The 21,464-nt window shown below is 40.4% G+C and overlaps 1 non-coding gene across 1 annotated transcript; it reads left to right on the top strand.

Annotated features, from left to right (window-relative positions):
- Nucleotides 1-20,274: 20,274 nt before the first annotated feature.
- Nucleotides 20,275-20,382, top strand: LOC112798829 (small nucleolar RNA R71). Its single transcript, XR_003200426.1, has one exon. It is a non-coding gene; the product is annotated as a small nucleolar RNA R71 (small nucleolar RNA).
- Nucleotides 20,383-21,464: the final 1,082 nt, after the last annotated feature.

The raw sequence follows: 21,464 nt of genomic DNA on the forward strand, positions 1-21,464 counted from the left end.
ATCTTAATCCCCAATGTCCATGCTAATAACTTTGAACTTAAGTCTCAATTGATTACCCTGGTCCAGAATAATTGTCAATATGGAGCAAGTGCTGCTGAAGATCCAAACCAACACCTCTATGTGTTTTTGAGGATTTGTGACACTGTTAAAACCAATGGAGTCCACCCTGACATCTATAATAAGCTCTTATTATTCTCATTCTCACTGAGAGATATGATAAACCCCAATTTGATGGTTTATCTTGTATTGAATTTAGAGTATTTTGATGACCTTCTCTCGCATTTAACCTATGAATTAGCATGGTTTTGTAATCTCTCCCGTATTTGTGCTTAAGTGTAAAAACATGCTTTTTAAGCCTTATTTTGATGAATTCTAATTCCTTTTTGATTCCATAAGATGCCTTGATATGTTTGCTAGTAATTCCAGGATTGAAATAGGCTAGGCATGGATCAAAGGGAGCAAGGAAGGAAGCATACAAGTGGAGAAAAGCATGAAAAGTCAAAGAAGTGAAATCAGCCAAGCACGCACATGCACACAAGGCGCTTGCGCGCACATTGCAGAATCGGCCAGGGGTGTGCACGCGTACCGTGCGCGCACGCGTTGCAGTCCGCACATGACTTCATTAAAGCAACACGTGCCTGGCGATTTGGAAGGGTTTCTGAACCCATTTTGGCGCCAATTGCTGATAGAAAGGAATAAAAGGATCAAGGATTGAAGGGGAAGACATCTTTGGAATCATTTTTAGCATCATTAGGATTAGGATTAGTTAGTTTCTAGAGAGAGAAGCTCTCACTTCTCTCTAGAATTAGGATTAGGTTTAGGTTAATCTCTCTTCTTAGATCTAGGTTTAATTCATGCTTTGATTCACTTTTCCTTTATCAATTCTTAATCTTCTCCTCTTCCTCTCTCTAGTTATGTACTTTACTTCTTATAATTCTTCATCTTGTTATGGATAGATTGTTGTTCCTTTGTTTTCTTTCAATAATGCAATTTGAGGTAATTCATGATAATTGTGGTTTCCTTGAATTGTTGTTATTAGTTCCTTGCAATAATTGTTGTTAGATCTTGTTCTTGTTGTTGATTTACTATACTTTCCTTTTGTGCCTTCCAAGTGTTTGATGAAATGCTTGGTTGGATTTTAGTGTAGGTTTTGTTCCTCTTGGCCTAGGTAGAGTAATTAGTGACTCTTGAGTTATCTAATTCCTTTGTTGATTGATAATTAGAAGTTGCTAATTGATTTGAATGCCTCTAAAGCTAGTCTTTCCTTTAGGAGTTGATTAGAACTTGAGGAATCAAATTGATTCATCCACTTGACTTTCCTCCATGGTTAGAGGTTAACTAAGTGGAAGCAATGGACAATTTGTCATCACAATTGAGGAGGATAACTAGGATAGGACTTCTAGTTCTCATATCTTGCCAAGAGCTTTGCTAGTTGTTAGTTTATTTTCTTTGCCATTTATATTTCTTGTCTAAAATTTAAAAACCCCAAATATAACTCACAACCAATAACAAGACACTTCATTACAATTCCTAGGGAGAACGACCCGAGGTCCAATACTTCGGTTTATAAATTTTAGGGGTTTGTACTAGTGACAAACAACTTTTTGTATGAAAGGATTATTGTTTGGTTTAGGAACTATAATTTACAACGAGAATTCATTAGTGAAATTCTAAACCGTCAAAAATCCAATCATCAAAATGGCGCCGTTGCCAGGGAGTTGCAATGGTGTTATGTTATTGGTTGTTGTATATATGTGAATAGTGTGAATATCTTGCTTTTGCTTTATTTTCTAGTTTTTCTTAGTTTTATTTTGCTTTTCCACCATGAATTCTCACTTTGGCTATGAGTTTGGTTCTAATTATGTTGTAGGAAATGAGAGCTTCAATGAGAATGTGTATCAAGGATGGGACAACCAAAGGTGGGAAGAGCCATATACTTATGCTCAATCCTCATGGCAACAACCCCCACCAATGCACTATGAAGAAGAGCCATTCTATGATGCATATCAATCCAATGGCTATGGTGAATCACCTTGTGACTTTCAAGAACCACCACCATATGACTATGAACCATATCCTCAACATAACTCTCAACCATACTCACAAGCCCTTTCTTACCAACCACCTTCATATGACCCTAATCCATATCCATCCTACCAACAACCTTATGAGCCATATGAACCACACATAGAGCCACCACCACTCCAACATCAATATTTTCAAGAGCCACTCCCTCCATATTATTACCAAGATGAACCACCTCCAATAAATGAAAATTTTCAACTACAAGACGAATTCTATCCACCACAACCTCCCATAGAAGAATGCTCATATCCATTGAACCAAGAGCCATACGATCCCTATCATATTATCCAAGAGGAACAAGAGTCAAGGGATCATCTCAAGGAAGCATTGGATCAATTTCAAGCAACCATGGAGTGTGTTGTGCAACAAGTGGAAAGAGTGGAAAACATTGAACCACCACAACTCTACCAAGAAGAACCACCTTCCTATTATGAACTCTTTCTCCAAAATGATGAACCCTTCCACCCACTCCAATCTCTAATGGATGAAACCCTTGGTGTTCTTGTTCAAGGGCAAGAAGAGATGAAAAGGGATGTGCAAAATTTCATGGCCGCCTTGGATGCGGTAACAAATCAATTAGCCTCCCAATGCTTGAACACTCAACGAACTCCCATGGCTATATGTGGAGAATCAAATGAAGAACATAGCATGAAGGAGAGATTGGAAACTTCAGTGGGAAATGAGGGAAGTTGCTTTATATTGGAACAATTGGAGGAAGCTTTAATTGTTGAAGACAAGGAAGAAGTGGTAGAAGACTTAGGAGATGTGGAGCCTCCATGAAAACATAGAGTTGAAGAAAACCCCTCCAAGATGATTGAAATTGATGCTAGGGAGGAAAGTGCACACCTTCCAAGGCATATTCCATATGAAGACTTGGATGGGATAGAGCAAGAATTGAGTTCCCATGGCAATGAAGAGCAAGCATCAAGTCCTAGTGGTGGAGAATCCTTTGAGCTTGAAGAACCTTCTCCTGGTGCATTTGGAAATGTTGTGGAGGTAAACTTCTTTCACCCTCCCAATTATAGTTTGATTAAGGGAAAAGGCTTAGAAAGTAGTAATGAACAAAGGATTGAATTAGAGATCTTGTGAAGAGGTGGAAGTCCTTAGAAATAGAAGGATGGGAGTGGAATACGCTTTGTCAAGATCGTTGGAAGCATCTTTGCCTAGGTTGTCATCTACTCCTTCACTTGAGTGGGTAAAATTCATTTCTATTAGCTTTATTGTCCCACTTCAGTATGGCTTGCTTGAAACGGATGGTCAACTTAGGATGCTTTGTGGGATGAAGCGTAAGCGAAAGATGTTTCGTGGTTGGCATTGTAAATCAAGGCTCATTTTGGTTGATACTTCAAGAGTTGAATACAAAGGTAGGAGTAGTGCTCAAATAGATAGGTCTAGGAGGATTGTTGGGCATTTCATAGAGAATTCATCTTGTTCACCACCCGGATGGACCAATAATGATGATCAACTTCAAGACGGGTGTGAAGATAAAGTGTGAGATCCTGGATCACAAGAAGAGGATCAACTTAGGGAGCCCCAAGCTTGTGAAGGACTCCATCAACACTTGGCTCAATCCATGAGAAATCTTGGGGCACAATGGAGAACCAAGCATTGGTGGGAGTTCCAAGACGAGTACAAGCACAAGCCACCATGACAATGAGTCTCTCAACATGTCCAACTTAAGGACTTAAAATAAAAGTGCTAGGTGGGAGACACCCCATCATGGTAAACTCTTTCCATACTCTTTTAATTTTGCTTAATAAGTGATTTGAGTTGCCATTGTAGGTAGAGGTTTCATATAGATTTGTTTGTACAATTAGATTGTTAGCATAGTCACATGTATGTTGTGTTTAGTAGTAGATGAATAATATCAAATTGCATTTTTGTGAATTGTATGATGGTTGATTGAATAAAGAGTTCTGAGCAGCATAGGGAGCACCTGAGCACAATTTTTTCTGCTTTTAAAAAAAAAGGTTAGACGCGCGCTCGATGTACGTGCCCGCGTCCTTGAGTAGCTGCATCATCACCCAAATTCCAGAGAGTTGGGTCTCTCTTAGGCAAACACTATGCCCTGAGCCCAACACAACCCACGAACGCGCACTACGTGCGTGCGCGTCCATACAGCTACAAGGAAGTGCACGCGGACACACACCTGCCGTGTCCGCGTCGATCTGCTGCTGCAACTTCTGAGCTACTATCCAGAGAGTTATGCTGGATCTGGAACAACTTTAAGCCCCCAGCCCAACTCATCTCGCGCGTGCACGCACTCGTCGCGTGCGCGCCCATATGCCAAAAGGAGGAAAGAACGCGAGCGCACGAATCGCGCTTGCGCGCTTTTTTGTTACACTACCAACGTACGCGAATGCTCACTTGCCGCGTGGGCGTCACCTAGCTGATGCCACCATTCCAGGCCTTTGCCCAGAGAGTTGGGCGCGCACTGCGCCCACTCTAAGCCTCTAGCCCAACTCAATGTACAGTGCGCGCACGCGCACCTATATAGTTTCCCCATCCACGCTTGAGCGCGTTGTACGCGCACGCGTAGGTCCTTAATCTCATCAATGTACGCGGACACGCACAATGCCACCCGCGTCGATTCGAAAAGAAGATAACCCTAGTGCGCGAAGAACACTGCGCAGTCGCGCACTGCTCATCTCTCTTTTTCTCCCCCTTCCACCATCTCCGTCCTCTCTCTCTTTTCGGCAACCACCAGCGGCCACATTCGCCGCTGCACCACTAACCCCACTCACCCATTATCACTCCTTCTCTTTCTCCCACTCTCCTCCATCTCTCATCTCGCCTTCTCACAACCACTCATTCGGCCTCTGCTCCGCAGGCCACCACCACCACACAGCCAGCCCCCCTCTCTTTCACCATCAGCACCAACCCTTCTTCGCTTTCTCTCTCTCTCACTTACCCACTCTAGCCCTATCTCTTACTCCCTCGTCGCCACCAGCAGAACCACCACTGCTCCGCCGTGACTGCCATCCTCCACGGCAGTGCTCTGCCCTGCTCATTTCTCTGCCGCCCCTACTTCCCATTTCCATTTCTTTTTAATCTGCTCCCAGGTTTCGTGCTCCAACTCTGTTCTCTATTAATTTTTCGTTTCTGTTGACTACTGTTAGTTTTCTGTTAGTTAGTTAGAATTGAAATTTTGCATTATAGGTTAGTTAGAAATAACTGCGGTTAGGTAGCTAGGTCTGGATAGAGGATTCTAGGCCTGATAAGTGCTCCGTTTGTGCATACTTGTTGTTTGTTTACTTGGGTGTTGTATGCTGATTTTGGACTGCTTTTTATGCAATTTGTGTTGTTGGGCACTATTTCACTGCTGCTATGCTTAATTGAGGTTGTTTTCTTGTTGTTTGTGCTACCTTGCTATCCGGGAACGTCCAATTTTAAGCCGGAATGCTGCCCAATTTTCAAGAAATTTGTTTCATCTTAATCTCTATTGTAATTTGGGCTAATTTCTGCTTCCTTTCAACTTCCCGGATTTGCACCAATCAATGTGAACATGATCTCTATGTATAGCCACAACTCCTTTGTTATTAAGCCTAAATATCATCATACCACTAATCCACTTTTCTAACTTACTAATTTCTTTAACCATTTAACTTTTACTCACATTTAACCCTCTTTAACCATTCTTTCAAAAGTATGATGATTTTATTGCTTAATGAGTAAGAGTTGTTGACTTTAGTGAACATTGTATTCTTGGTTTACTTGTTCACTTATGCTTACTTGTTTACCAATTCTTTTCAAGTTCAGTTCACATCATGACTGTTTGTTAGCCAATTGATATCCTGAACATGCCTTCTTTGCTACATGCTAAGTGTTTTATTCCTTATATTCTATCATATTTTTCAGGATGTCGGATAAAGGAAAAGCCATAGCCACTACCTCCAAGAAAAGAAAACATTCTACACCCTCTATCCCCTCCATTTACAAGAATTATGCTAAGAATCCATTGAATGACGAGGAAAAGGAAAATCAGTTGCTACCTTCTACCGATCCAACCAAGTTTCCAAATCTTTACTGTGAGCTTCGCCTTTCCAAGTATCGGACGACGAAACTGAATATTGAGAGGAAGCTTGTCCTTCCCAATGATGTGAGACGAGCCATCACTAGTCGCATCCTAGAGTTGGGTATGGACTTTGTTGATAGAGATTTGGGAGATATCAACATTTCTTGGGTTACGGAATTCTATTGCAACTTCTTCCGTCCTACTTTAGATTCGGTTCAGTTGAGGGGTAGAGAGGTTATGATCACTGAGTCAGCCATAGAGGAGGCATTGCAGTGCCGACATCTTACTGATGGCACCTGCGCTCATCAGCAGGCTGAGATTGCTATTCACAGCATAACCTTCAACTATGAGGCGCTTAGGCGTGTGATTGGTTTACCGATGCCACTTGGGTCATGGATGCGACCAACACTAAGCCTAAAGGGATGCTCTTTGCTCATCTGACTAGAGAGGCTAAGACTTGGCAGATGATATTTGCCCACTATGTCTTACCCACCACTCACTTTTCTGAGATCCTTATGGAGATGCTACTTTTGATTGGTTGTGTTATGAAGGGAAAGGAGGTTTATTTTCCTTGACTCATTCGACAATGTATGTGGCGAGCACATATTCGTGGCCTACTTCCGTTTCCCACCTTGGTTACTAGTATGGCCGCCTTAGCTGAGGTCCCCTGGTTGGATGATGATGTGACACCACCACCCCCAGATGACGATGACAAGGAGGTTACTATTCCTTGGAGTGGTTGGGTGTACGAAAAGCCCCCGGCTAGACGCTGATCTAGGGCTAGAGCAGTGGTAGGGACAGCTGGATCTTCAGCAGCCCCATCTTCTTCTACAGCAGCACCATCTTCTTCGACAGCCCCTTCTTCAGCACCAGAGCCGACTTACCTACTGGTTTAGCGTCTGTTTCGGTTTTTGGAGCGCGAAAAGTGCTACATCAGGTGCCGACTGGATCGGATGGATCAGGCACTCATCTCCCTCGGCGCTGAGTTACCTCCACTTCCAGACTCTTCAGCCTCCGATGAGCAGGATCATCAGGAGGAGGATGCTGACGCACTATCTCAGACACAGGAGACTCAGCCAGTACCACAGTCAGAGTCAACACCTACCAGTGTACCTACCCCTGATCCTCAGGTTTAGCATCGAGGACGATGCTCGATCTTAAGTGTGGGGAGGTCACCGGTAGCATCATTAGAGGACCGGTGAACATTTTAGTTATGCTGCCTAGTATCTCATTTTGCATACTTTATGTATATAGTTGTCATTTTGGGTTATTTTAGATACTTCTTATTGGATTTTAGATATTTTGGATACTTCTGCTTGTTTTTAGATGTTTATGGATGATGGATGTTATGGTTTTAGATAGATTTCTCTTTATGTCCATTTTGCATATTTTCCTTTTTTTTAGCATATGGTTGTGATCGAAAGTGCTTTTGAATTGTCAATACTTAGGAACCCTTTTTGCATAAGAAATTGGTTTTAAGTGAAAAAGGAAAGGGTAAACTAAGAAAATTTTTGAATTTTTCAATCACAACAATGCTTAGTCAAATATTGAGATTTTCCAAGAAACTTACTTATAGGGCACCAACCCAATTGAATGAAGAAAAATATTTGGTGAAACTTGCTTGAATTTTATACTTTGTGAAGCATGTATTGAGCTTAGAACACAAGCTTGTGAGACTTGAGCCTATTGATGTGGTTACATTTTATAACCATTTATTTTCCATTCTTGTGTGCAATTGTTCTCTTTCTATGATTGTGATCCTCGATTTGCTTGATTCTTTATGTCCATTTATTTCTTGTATTCATGCAGTTGTATGATTGAGGCCATTATTTCATTAGCCACATACCCAAATAGCCTACCTTTTACTTTCCATTATTAGCCAATTTTGAGCCTACGCTTAACCAACTTATTCCCATTTTAGCTCATTACAAGCCCAAGGCGAAAAACCAATGAAAGTCCCTTGTTTAGATCTTTGATTAGCCTAGGCTAGTGAGAGTGTTTATAATTCAAAGTTGGTAAGGCTTAGGAACATTGGATGGGATAAAAAGGGTAGTACACTTCTATATTTAGGAATTGGGAATATATTCATGTATTGATTGAATGTATAAGACCTTATGCAATTGATGTCCTTGTACAAAGTATAAAAAGAAAAGAAAAAAAAGAAGAGAAAAATAAAATGAAAAAAAAAGAATATAGAAAAAAAAAGAGAGGAAAAATAATAAAAGGGGACAAAATGCCCCAAAGTGAAGTTCAATAAAAGGGAATCAATGCATAAGTGTTACGAATCAAGAAATAAGATGCATGAATATGTAAGAAAAAGTGAAGAATGGGTAGTTAGAGTAGTCTGAATTTGTATAGATTATTATATAGTTAGGTGGGAAAATCTATGTTAATCCAAGATTTAAACTCTAGTCCACTTAACCATAAATGATCCTACCTTGACCCTAACCCCATTACAACCTAAATGAAAGACCTCATGATGAATGTATGCATGCATTGAATAGGTGTTGATTGTTAGAAGAAAATCAAATTTCGGAAAGCATGATTAGAAGGGAATTGAGTGAATTAACCCTTAAACACTTGAGTGCATAGAGCGGATACACATCCGGTGACGGTTCAAAAGTTCAATCACATGTGTTCACTCATATTATCTATATTCTTGCAAGCATGAATTTCTTTTGATAATTCAATACAATTGTGGTTTGGACTTGATCCCTATTGCCCTAGCTCTTGTGCCTACACATGTTCTCTTGGGAATTGATTTGTTTGAACTAAGCATTTGCATTCACTTTAGGTAGTTGCATTTAGATAGGACGCATATAGTTTAGTTGCATATTAATAAATGTCATACCCCTTAGTTCCTTCTTATTTTAGCATGAGGACATTCTAAGGTTTAAGTGTGGGGAGGTTGATAAACTCCAATTTGACGGTTTATCTTGTATTGAATTTAGAGTATTTTGATGACCTTTTCTCGCATTTAACCTATGAATTAGCATGGTTTTGTAATCTCTCCCGTATTTGTGCTTAAGTGTAAAAACATGCTTTTTAAGCCTTATTTTGATGAATTCTAATTCCTCTTTGATTCCATAAGATGCCTTGATGTGTTTGCTAGTAATTCCAGGATTGAAATAGGCTAGGCATGGATCAAAGGGAGCAAGGAAGAAAGCATACAACTGGAGAGAAGCATGAAAAGTCAAAGAAGTGAAATCAGCCAAGCACGCGCATGGGCACAAGGCGCTTGCGCGCACATTGCAGAATCGGCCAGGGGCGCGCACGGAAACCGTGCGCGCACGCGTCGCAGTCCGCACATGACTTCATTAAAGCAACACGTGCCTGGCGATTTGGAAGGGTTTCTGAACCCATTTTGGCAGTGGTGCACGAAATTGTGATCAGTACTTTTCACAACTCAAATAATCCCCGGTAATGAATCCAAAAACTTGGTGTTCAATACCATGGCATAAACACAACTTCGCACAACTAACCAGCAAGTGTACTGGGTCGTCCAAGTAATAAACCTTACGCGAGTAAGGGTCGATCCCACAGAGATTGTTGGTATGAAGCAAGCTATGGTCATCTTGTAAATCTTAGTCAGGCAAACTCAAATGGATATGGTGATGAACGCATAAAAACACAAAGATAAAGATAGAGGTACTTATGTAATTCATTGGAAGGAACTTCAGATAAGCGCATGAAGATGCCTTCCCTTCCGTCTCTCTGCTTTCCTACTGTCTTCATCCAATCCTTCTTACTCCTTTCCATGGCAAGCTTATGCAAGGGTTTCACCGTTGTCAGAGGCTACCTCCCATCCTCTCAGTGAAAATGTTCCTATGCTCTGTCACAGCATGGCTAATCATCTGTCGGTTCTCGGTCAGGCCGGAATAGAATCCAGCGATTCTTTTGCGTCTGTCACTAACGCCCCGCCTGCTAGGAGTTTGAAGCACGTCACAATCATTCAATCATCGAATCCTACTCAGAATACCACAGACAAGGTTAGACCTTTCGGATTCTCTTGAATGCCGCCATCAGTTCTAGCCTATACCACGAAGACTCTGATCTCACGGAATGGTTGGCTCGGTTGTCAGGCGAACACTCGGTTGTCAGGCGATCAACCATGCATCGTGCAATCAGGAATCCAAGAGATATTCACCCAATCGAAGGTAGAACGGAGGTGGTTGTCAGTCACACGTTCATAGGTAAGAATGATGATGAGTGTCACGGATCATCACATTCATCAAGTTGAAGAACAAGTGATATCTTAGAACAAGAACAAGCGGAATTGAATGGAAGAACAATAGTAATTGCATTAATACTCGAGGTACAGCAGAGCTCTACACCTTAATCTATGGTGTGTAGAAACTCCACCGTTGAAAATACATAAGAACAAGGTCTAGGCATGGCCATGAGGCCAGCCTCCCAATGATCTAAGATAGCATAACAATGAAGATAGCTACCCCTCGATGTCTCAATACAATAGTAAAAGGTCCTACTTATAGAAAACTAGTAGCCTAAGGTTTACAGAAATGAGTAATTGACATAAAAATCCACTTCCGGGCCCACTTGGTGTGTGCTTGGGCTGAGCAATGAAGCATTTTCGTGCAGAGACCTCTCTTGGAGTTAAACGCCAGCTTTTATGCCAGTTTGGGCGTTTAACTCCCATTTTGGTGCCAGTTCCAGCGTTTAACGCTGGGATTTCTGAGGGTGACTTTGAACGCCGGTTTGGGCCATCAAATCTTGGGCAAAGTATGGACTATCATATATTGCTGGAAAGCCCAGGATGTCTACTTTCCAACGCCGTTGAGAGCGCGCCAATTGGGCTTCTGTAGCTCCAGAAAATCCGCTTCGAGTGCAGGGAGGTCAGAATCCAACAGCATCTGCAGTCCTTTTCAGTCTCTGAATCAGATTTTTGCTCAGGTCCCTCAATTTCAGCCAGAAAATACCTAAAATCACAGAAAAACACACAAACTCATAGTAAAGTCCAGAAAAGTGAATTTTAACTAAAAACTAATAAAAATATACTAAAAACTAACTAGATCATACTAAAAACATACTAAAAACAATGCCAAAAAGCGTACAAATTATCCGCTCATCAGGCAGCAATTGTTGATAGAAAGGAATAAAAGGATCAAGGATTGAAGGGGAAGACATCTTTGGAATCATTTTTAGCATCATTAGGATTAGGATTAGTTAGTTTCTAGAGAGAGAAGCTCTCACTTCTCTCTAGAATTAGGATTAGGTTTAGGTTAATCTCTCTTCTTAGATCTAGGTTTAATTCATGCTTTGATTCACTTTTCCTTTATCAATTCTTAATCTTCTCCTCTTCCTCTCTCTAGTTATGTACTTTACTTCTTATAATTCTTCATCTTGTTATGGATAGATTGTTGTTCCTTTGTTTTCTTTCAATAATGCAATTTGAGGTAATTCATGATAATTGTGGTTTCCTTGAATTGTTGTTGTTAATTCCTTGCAATAATTGTTGTTAGATCTTGTTCTTGTTGTTGATTTACTATGCTTTCCTTTTGTGCCTTCCAAGTGTTTGATGAAATGCTTGGTTAGATTTTAGTGTAGGTTTTGTTCCTCTTGGCCTAGGTAGAGTAATTAGTGACTCTTGAGTTATCTAATTCCTTTGTTGATTGATAATTAGAAGTTGCTAATTGATTTGAATGCCTCTAAAGCTAGTCTTTCCTTTAGGAGTTGATTAGAACTTGAGGAATCAAATTGATTCATCTACTTGACTTTCCTCCATGGTTAAAGGTTAAATAAGTGGGAGCAATGGACAATTTGTCATCACAATTGAGGAGGATAACTAGGATAGGACTTCTAGTTCTCATATCTTACCAAGAGCTTTGCTAGTTGTTAGTTTATTTTCTTTGCCATTTATATTTCTTGTCTAAAATCTTAAAAACCCCAAATATAACTCACAACCAATAACAAGACACTTCATTACAATTTCTAGGGAGAACGACCCGAGGTCCAATACTTCGGTTTATAAATTTTAGGGGTTTGTACTAGTGACAAACAACTTTTTGTATGAAAGGATTATTGTTTGGTTTAGGAACTATACTTTACAATGAGAATTCATTAGTGAAATTCTAAACCGTCAAAAATCCAATCATCAAGATAAAGCCACACATTGGTTAGAAACCTTCCCTAAAGAGAGCATCACCAATTGGGATAATCTAGTTAGTAAATTCCTAGCTAAATTTTACCCCCCTCAAAGAGTCATCAAATTGAAAACTGATGTGCAAACCTTCAGACAGAAAGAAGGAGAGTCATTATATGAAGCTTGGGAGAGGTATAAAGCTTTTTTTAGGAGATGTCTAGAGGGAATGTTCAGTGAGTGGGTTGAGCTCTAGAATTTCTATGAAGGCTTGAACATGAGTTCAAGAAAGGCTTTAGACTATTCTTCAGGAGGATCCTTGCAAATGATAATCTTATAGACACGGTGGCCAACAATGAGTACTTCTACTCCTCTGAAAGGCAAGCTGCCCCAAAGAGAGGCGTGTTTGAACTTGAAGGAGTTGATACAATCTTGGCTCAAACCAAGATTATGCATCAGCAACTCCAACAACAAATTGAAATGATGTCAAAAAGGATGGATGGGCTACAACTTGCAGCAGTGAGCACCACAAATAAACCACCAGTGGTGTGGGGACAACAAGAAGAAAACTATGAAGAACAGCAGCCTGAATAAGTGCAGTATATGCACAATCAAGGAGCTTGACAGAATGATTTCCATGGAGACACGTACAATTCATCTTGGATGAACCACCCCAATTTGAGATGGGAGGAGAACCAAAATCAGCAATCTTGGCAGAGAAACTCAAACCAAAACAATTCTGGAAACATAAACCATCAAAACCTTCAAAACACTAACCAAAATACATATAGAAAACCACAAAATAACCACCCTGCATCCAATTTCTATCCACCCAATAACCCCTCAGCTAACCAAAATAACATTCATCCACCCTCAACATCCCACACTCAACCACAACCACCCCAAGAATCTGAAAGAATCTCCAATTTGGAGATGATGATGGAGAAAATGATCAAGCACCATGAATTGGCTAACAAGAACCATGAAGCTTCACTGAGGAACCTGGAGAGACAAATTGGACAATTGTCCAAGCAAACAGTGGCTGAAAGACCAACCAATGCACTACCAAGTGATACCATTCCCAACCCCAAAGAAGAATGTAAAGCAATCCAACTTAGGAGTGGAAGAACACTGGAGAATGACAAGACTAACAGCAAAGAAGAAGAGGCAGTTGAAGAAAGTCCCAAGAAGAATGAGGAAGAGCCACAAGCGTCAAAGAAGGGAAAGCAAGTCATGGAAGAGCATCCACAAGAACAGAAGAAGGTGGTGAAACCTTACATTCCTCCTCTGCCATACCCTCAAAGGTTGGAAAGGGAGCTCAAGGATCAACAATTTCCTAAGTTTCTGGAGTTTTTTAAGAAGCTGGAAATAAACATCCCACTTGCTGAAGCATTGGAGCAGATGCTTCTATATACAAAATTCCTCAAAGAAGCCATCAACAAGAAGAGAAGCTGGGATGAAAAAGAAACTATGATCCTAACACAAGAGTGCAGTGCTATGATTCAGAAAAGCCTGCCACCAAAACTTAAGGATCTTGGAAGTTTCCTTCTATCATTACCATTAGCAACATCTCAATTGGTAAGGTTATGTGCGACTTAGGCTCAAGCATCAATTTAATACCACTATCCATGATGAGAAGGTTATCCATTGAAGAGGTGAAGCCTACAAGAATGTCTTTGCAGCTAGCTGATAGGTCACTTATTAAACCCAGTGGAGTGGTGGAAAATCTCCCAGTTAAGGTGGAAAAGTTCATATTTCCAGCAGATTTTGTAATCCTGGATTTAGATAAAGAAGGAAATGATTACATCATATTGGGAAGACCTTTTCTAGCCACAACAAGGGCCATCATAGATGTAGAGAAAGGAGAAATGGTCTTGAGGCACATGATGAGCAGATCACCTTACATGTCTTTAAGGAGATGCAACCTCTTGCTGAAAAGAGAGGCTGCATGAGAATTGAGGAGGAAAACTTAAACTGGAAGGAAAAGTCCAAGGAATAATTCATCAGCTTACCCTTAGTACAGAAGGAAGACATTGAAGAAAAACAAAAGGGCCATAGGGACAAGAAAGCTGAGGAAGAGGCTACGAATTTAATCACAAGGAGGAAGGCCCCTGACATAAAGCCTGAGGCCAAGAAGAAAGAGTCACCTAAGAAAGGGAAGAAGAGCAGAAAAAGGGTTCCAAAGGGATGGAAAAACAAGAAGATCCCTGCTGAAGGATTCTCAGAAGGAAACAAAGTGAAGCTCATCTACCAACAGTGGGACACATCTCCACATTCTGATGATTATTACACTGTGAGCAAAATAATCTCATTGGAGCATGCAGAAATTGTTCAAAAAATACAGGAAAAAGGCTCACAGTGAGAGAAGACAAGCTGAGGCACTATAATCATCAGCCACCCTAACAAAGAACTCATGTCAAGCTAGTGACACTGGTGCACGAAATTGTGATCATCAATGGCGCCATCAACATGGTACGCTCAATTGCAATCTCAACTCTTTATCACAACTTCGCACAACAAACCAGCAAGTGCACTGGGTCGTCCAAGTAATAAACCTTACGCGAGTAAGGGTCGATCCCACGGAGATTGTTGGTATGAATCAAGCTATGTTCATCTTGTAAATCTCAGTCAGGCAGATTCAAATGGTTATGGAGGATTGATAATTAAAAGATGAATAAAACATAAAATAAAGATAGAGATACTTATGTAATTCATTGGTGAGAATTTCAGATAAGCGTATGGAGATGCTTTGTCCCTTCCGTCTCTCTGCTTTCCTACTGTCTTCATCCAATCCTTCTTACTCCTTTCCATGGCAAGCTGTATGTTGGGCATCACCATTGTCAATGGCTACAGTCCCGTCCTCTCAGTGAAAATGTTCAACGCGCTTTGTCACAGCACGGCTATTCATCTGTCGGTTCTCGATCATGTCGGAATAGAATCCAGTGATTCTTTTGCGTCTGTCACTAACGCCCCACAATTGCAAGTTTGAAGCTCGTCATAGTTATTCAATCCCTAAATCCTACTCAGAATACCATAGACAAGGTTTAGACCTTCCGGGTTCTCAAGAATGGCCGCCAATGGATTCTAGCTTATACCACGAAGATTCTGATTAAGGAATCCAAGAGATATCCACTCAATCTAAGGTAGAATAGAGGTGGTTGTCAGGTACACGTTCATAGGTGAGAATGATGATGAGTGTCACGGATCATCACATTCATCAAGTTGAGGAACAAGTGATATCTTAGAACAAGAATAAGCTGGATTGAATAGAAGAACAATAGTAATTGCATTGATACTCGAGGTACAGCAGAGCTCCACACCTTAATCTATGGTGTGTAGAAACTCCACCGTTGAAAATACATAAGTGATAATGGTGATCATTGGCTTCGGCCCCAGAGAGGGAACCAGAACAACCAAGATGAAAATACAATAGCAAAAGGTCTTATTTATTGAGAACTAGTAGCTTAGGGTTTACAGAAATGAGTAAATGATATAAAAATCCACTTCCGGACCCACTGGGTGTGTTCTTGGGCTGAGCATTAAAGCTTTCATGTGTAGAGACTTTTCTTGGAGTTAAACGCCAGCTTTTGTGCCAGTTTGGGCGTTTAACTCCCACTTTTGTGCCAGTTCCGGCGTTAAACGCCAAAATTCTTGAGCTTACTTGGAACGCCTGTTTGGGCCATCAAATCTCGAGCAAAGTATAAACTATTATATATTGCTGAAAAGCCCAGGATGTCTACTTTCCAACGCAATTGAGAGTGCGCCAATTGGGCTTCTTTAGCTCCAGAAGATACACTTCGAGTGCAGGGAGGTCAGAATCCAACAGCATCTGCAGTCCTTTTTCAGCCTCTGGATCAGATTTTTGCTCAGGTCCCTCAATTTCAGCCAGAAAATACCTGAAATCACAGAAAAACACACAAACTCATAGTAAAGTCCATAAAAGTGAATTTTAAGTAAAAAACTAATAAAAATATAATAAAAACTAACTAAAACATACTAAAAACATACTAAAAACAATGCCAAAAGCGTATAAATTATCTGCTCATCACAACACCAAACTTAAATTGTTGCTTCTCCCCAAGCAACTAAAAATCAAATAGGATAAAAGAAGAGAATATACAATGAATTCTAAAAACATCTATGAAGATCATTATTAATTAGATGAGCGGGACTTTTAGCTTTTTGCCTCTGAACAGTTTTGGCATCTCAGTTTATGCTTTGAAGTTCAGAATGATTGGCTTCTATAGGAACTCAGAATCTGGATAGTGTTATTGATTCTCCTAGTTAAGTATGATGATTCTTGAACACAGCTACTTTATGAGTTTTGGTCGTGGCCCAAAGTACTCTGTCTTCCAGTATTACCACCGGATACATACATGCCACAGACACAAAACTGGGTGAACCTTTTCAGATTGTGACTCAGCTTTGCTAGAGTCCCCAATTAGAGGTGTCCAGGGTTCTTAAGCACACTCTTTTTGCTTTGGATCACGACTTTAACCGCTCAGTCTCAATTTTTCACTTGACACCTTCACGCCACAAGCACATGGTTAGGGACAGCTTGGTTTAGCCGCTTAGGCCAGGATGTTATTCCTATAGGCCCTCCTATCCACTAATGCTCAAAGCCTTGGATCCTTTTTATTACCCTTGCCTTTTGGTTTAAAGGGTATTGGCTTTTTCTGCTTGCTCTTTTTTTTTTGAATTCACTGCTTTTTCTTGCTTCAAGAATCAATTTTATGATTTTTCAGATCCTCAGTAACATGTCTCCTTTTTCATCATTCTTTCAAGAGCCAACAATTTTAACATTCATGAACACAAATTCAAAAGACATATGCACTGTTCAAGCATACATTCAGAAATCAAAAGTATTGCCACCACATCAAAATAATTAATCTGTTATAAAATTCAAAATTCATGCAATTCTTCTCTTTTTCAATTAAGAACATTTTTCATTTAAGAAAGGTGTGGATTCATAGGACATTCATAACTTTAAGGCATAGACACAAAGACACTAATGATCATAAGACACAAACATAAATAAAACATAAAGCATAATTTTCGAAAAATAGAAAAATAAAGAACAAGGAGATTAAAGAACGGGTCCACCTTAGTGATAGCGGCTTGTTCTTCCTCTTGAAGATCTTATGGAGTGCTTGAGCTCCTCAATGTCTCTTCCTTGCCTTTGTTGCTCCTCTCTCATGATTCTTTGATCTTCTTTAATTTGATGGAGGAGGATGGAATGTTCTTGGTGCTCCACCCTTAGTTGTCCCATGTTGGAACTTAATTCTCCTAGGGAGGTGTTGATTTGCTCCCAATAGTTTTTGGAGGAAAGGGCATCCCTTGAGGCATCTCAGGATTTCATGATGAGGAGTTTCCTCATGCTCATGTCTATGAGTGGGATCTTTTGTTTGCATTGAGCTCCTTCCACACAGATATCCATGAGGACTTGGTCCAACCTTTGATTAAAGTTGACCTTTTTTGAGTTTGAAAAGAGACCTCGGGGATCACCTTCTTCTTGGCCACAACTTCATAGAAGTGGTCTTGATGCACCCTTGAGATGAATCTCTCCATCTCCCATGACTCGGAGGTGGAAGCTTTTTCCTTCCCTTTCCTCTTTCTAGAGGTTTCTCCGGCCTTAGGTGCCATAAATGGTTACGGAAAAACAAAAAGCAACGCTTTTACCACACCAAACTTAGAAGGTTTGCTCATCCTCGAGCAAAAGAGGAAAGAAAAGAGTAGAAAAAGAAGAAAATGGAGGAGATGGAGGGGGCTTTGTGGTTCGGCCAAGGGGGAGAAGTAGTGTTTAGGTTGTGTGAAAATGAAGGAGTGAAGAAAGGTTATATAGGGGTGGAGAGAGGGGTAGGGTTTGGCCATTTTAGGTGGGTTTGGGAGGGAAAGTGGTTTGAATTTGGATAGTGGGGTAGGTGGGGATCCTATGGGGTCCACAGATCCTGAGGTGTCAAGGATAGCTCATCCCTGCACCAAGTGGTGTGCAAAACGCCCCTTTCTGCCAATCCTGGTGTTAAACGCCAGGCTACTGCCCTTTTTGGCATTTAACGCCAGCTTCTTGCCCTTTTCTGGCGTTAAATGCCAGTCTGGTGCCTCTTTCTGGCGTTAAACGCCTAGAATGGTGCCAGACTGGGCGTTAAACGCCCATTTTGCTGTCTTCATTGGCGTTTAAACGCCAGCAAGTTTTCCTCCAGGGTGTGCTATTTTTCTTTCTATTTTTCATTCTACTTTTGCTTTTTTCAGTTAATTTTGTGACTTCACATGATCATTAACCTACAGAAAATATAAAATAACAAAAGGAAAATAGATAAATATAACATTGGGTTACCTCCTAACAAGTGCTTCTTTAATGTCAGTAGCTTGATAGTGGGCTCTCATGGAGCCTCACAGATACTCAGAGCAATGTTGGAACCTCCCAACACCAAACTTGGAGTTTGACTGTGGGGGTTCAACACCAAACTTAGAATTTGGTTGTGGCCTTCCAACACCAAATTTAGAGTTTGACTGTGGGGGCTCTGTTTGACTCTGTTTTGAGAGAAGTTCTTCATGCTTCCTCTCCATGGTTACAGAGGGATATCCTTGAGCCTTAAACACAAGGGATTCTTCATTCACTTGAATGATCAATTCTCCTCTGTCAACATCAATCATAGCCTTTGCTGTGGCTAGGAAGGGTCTGCCAAGGATGATGGATTTATCCATGCACTTCCCAGTCTCTAGGACTATGAAATCAGCAGGGATGTAATGGTCTTCAATCTTTACCAGAACATCCTCTACAAGTCCATAAGCTTGTTTTCTTGAATTGTCTGCCATCTCTAGTGAGATTCTTGAGCTTGTACCTCAAAGATCCCTAGCTTCTCCATTACAGAGAAAGGCATGAGGTTTATGCTTGACCCTAGGTCACACAGAGCCTTCTCGAAGGTCATGGTGCCTAATGTACAAGGTATTGAGAACTTCCCAGGGTCTTGTCTCTTTTGAGGTAATCTCTGCCTAGTCAAGTCATCCAGTTCTTTGGTGAGCAAAGGGGGTTCGTCCTCCCAAGTCTCATTACCAAATAACTTGTCATTAGCTTCATGATTGCTCCAAGGTACTTAGCAACTTGCTCTTTAGTGACATCTTCGTCCTCTTCAGAGGAAGAATACTCATCAGAGCTCATGAATGGCAGAAGTAAATCCAATGGAATCTCTATGGTCTCAGTGTGAGCCTCAGATTCCCATGGTTCCTCATTAGGGAACTCATTGGAGGCCAGTGGACGTCCATTGAGGTCTTCCTCAGTGGTGATCACTACCTCTTTCTCCTCTCCAAATTTGGTCATGTTGATGGCCTTACACTCTCCTTTTGGATTCTCTTCTGTATTGCTTGGAAGAGTACTAGGAGGGAGTTCAGTAACTTTCATACTCAGCTGACCCACTTGTGCCTCAAAGTTTCTAATGGAGGACCTTGTTTTAGTCATGAAACTTTGAGTGGTTTTGATTAGATCAGAGACCATGGTTGCTAAGTCAGAGTGGCTCTGCTTAGAATTCTCTGTCTGTTGCTGAGAAGATGATGGAAAAGGCTTGCCATTGCTAAACCTGTTTCCTCCACCATTATTGTTGTTGAAACCTTGTTGGGGTCTCTGTTGATCCTTCCATGAGAGATTTGGATGATTTCTCCATGAAGGATTATAGGTGTTTCCATAGGGTTCTCCCATGTTATTCACCTCTTCCATTGATGGATTCTCAGGATCATAAGCTTCTTCTTCAGATGAAGCGTCCTTAGTACTGCCTGGTGTAGCTTACATTCCAAACAGACTTTGAGAAATCATATTGACTTGTTGAGTCAATATTTTGTTCTGAGCTAATATGGCATTCAGAGTATCAATATCAAGAACTCCTTTCTTCTGATTCGTCCCATTATTCACAGGATTCCTTTCAGAAGTGTACATAAATTGGTTATTTGCAACCATTTCAATGAGTTCTTGAGCTTCTGCAGGCGTCTTCTTCAGATGAAGAGATCCTCCAGCAGAGCTATCCAATGACATCTTGGACAGTTCAGACAGACCATCATAGAAGATACCTATGATGCTCCTTTTAGAAAGCATGTCAAAAGGACACTTTCTGATCAATTGTTTGTATCTTTCCCAAGCTTCATAGAGGGATTCACCTTCCTTCTGTCTGAAGGTTTAGACTTCCACTCTAAGCTTACTCAATTTTTGAGGTGGAAAGAACTTTGCCAAGAAGGCATTGACTAGCTTTTCCCAAGAATTCAGGCTTTCTTTAGGTTGTGAGTCCAACCATATCCTAGCTCTATCCCTTACAGCAAAAGGGAATAGCATAAGTCTATAGACCTCAGGGTCAACCCCACTGGTCTTGACAGTGTCACAGATTTGCAAGAATTCAGCTAAAAACTGATGAGGATCTTCCAATGGAAGTCCATGGAACTTGCAATTTTGTTGCATTAGAGAAACTAATTGAGGCTTAAGCTCAAAGTTGTTTGCTCCAATGGTAGGGATAGAGATGCTTCTCCCATAGAAGTCGGGAGTAGGTGCAGTAACGTCACCCAGCACCTTCCTTACATTGTTGGCATTGTTGTTGTTTTCGGCTGCCATGTCTTCTTCTTGTTTGAAGATTTCTGTTAGGTCCTCTACAGAGAGTATTGCTTTAGCTTCTCTTAGCTTTCACTTCAAGGTCCTTTCAGGTTCAGGGTCAGCCTCAACAAGAATGCTTTTGTCTTTGCTCCTGCTCATATGAAAGAGAAGAGAATAAGAAAATATGGAATCTTCTATGTCATAGTATAGAGATTCCTTGAGATGTCAGAGGAAAAGAAGAATAGAAGGAGGAGGTAGAAGAAGAAGAATTCGAACTTATCAAGAGGGATAAAGTTCGAATTGTGCATTGAGGAGGAGTGTTAGTCCATAAATAGAAGGATGTGAGAAGTGGGGAAGAATTTTTGAAATTAAAATAAAAGATTTTAAAATGATTAAAAGAAATTTTGAAAATTTGATGAATGATTTTCGAAAATTAAAGTTGGGAAACAAAAAGTTAGGAAAGAAATAAAGTGATTTTGAAAAAGATTTTGAAATTAGAAATCAAAAAGATATGAGTGAAAACTATTTTGAAAAAGATGTGATTAAAAAGATATGATTGAAAAATAATTTAAAAAGATTTTATTTTTAATATTAATGACTTGGCTAACAAGAAATTTAAAAGATATGATTCAGACATTAAACCTTTCTCAACAGAAAAGGCAACATACTTGAAATGTTGAATCAAATCATTAATTGTT

This window comes from Arachis hypogaea, chromosome 4 (assembly GCF_003086295.3).
Source record: "Arachis hypogaea cultivar Tifrunner chromosome 4, arahy.Tifrunner.gnm2.J5K5, whole genome shotgun sequence".
Lineage (NCBI taxonomy): Eukaryota > Viridiplantae > Streptophyta > Magnoliopsida > Fabales > Fabaceae > Arachis > Arachis hypogaea.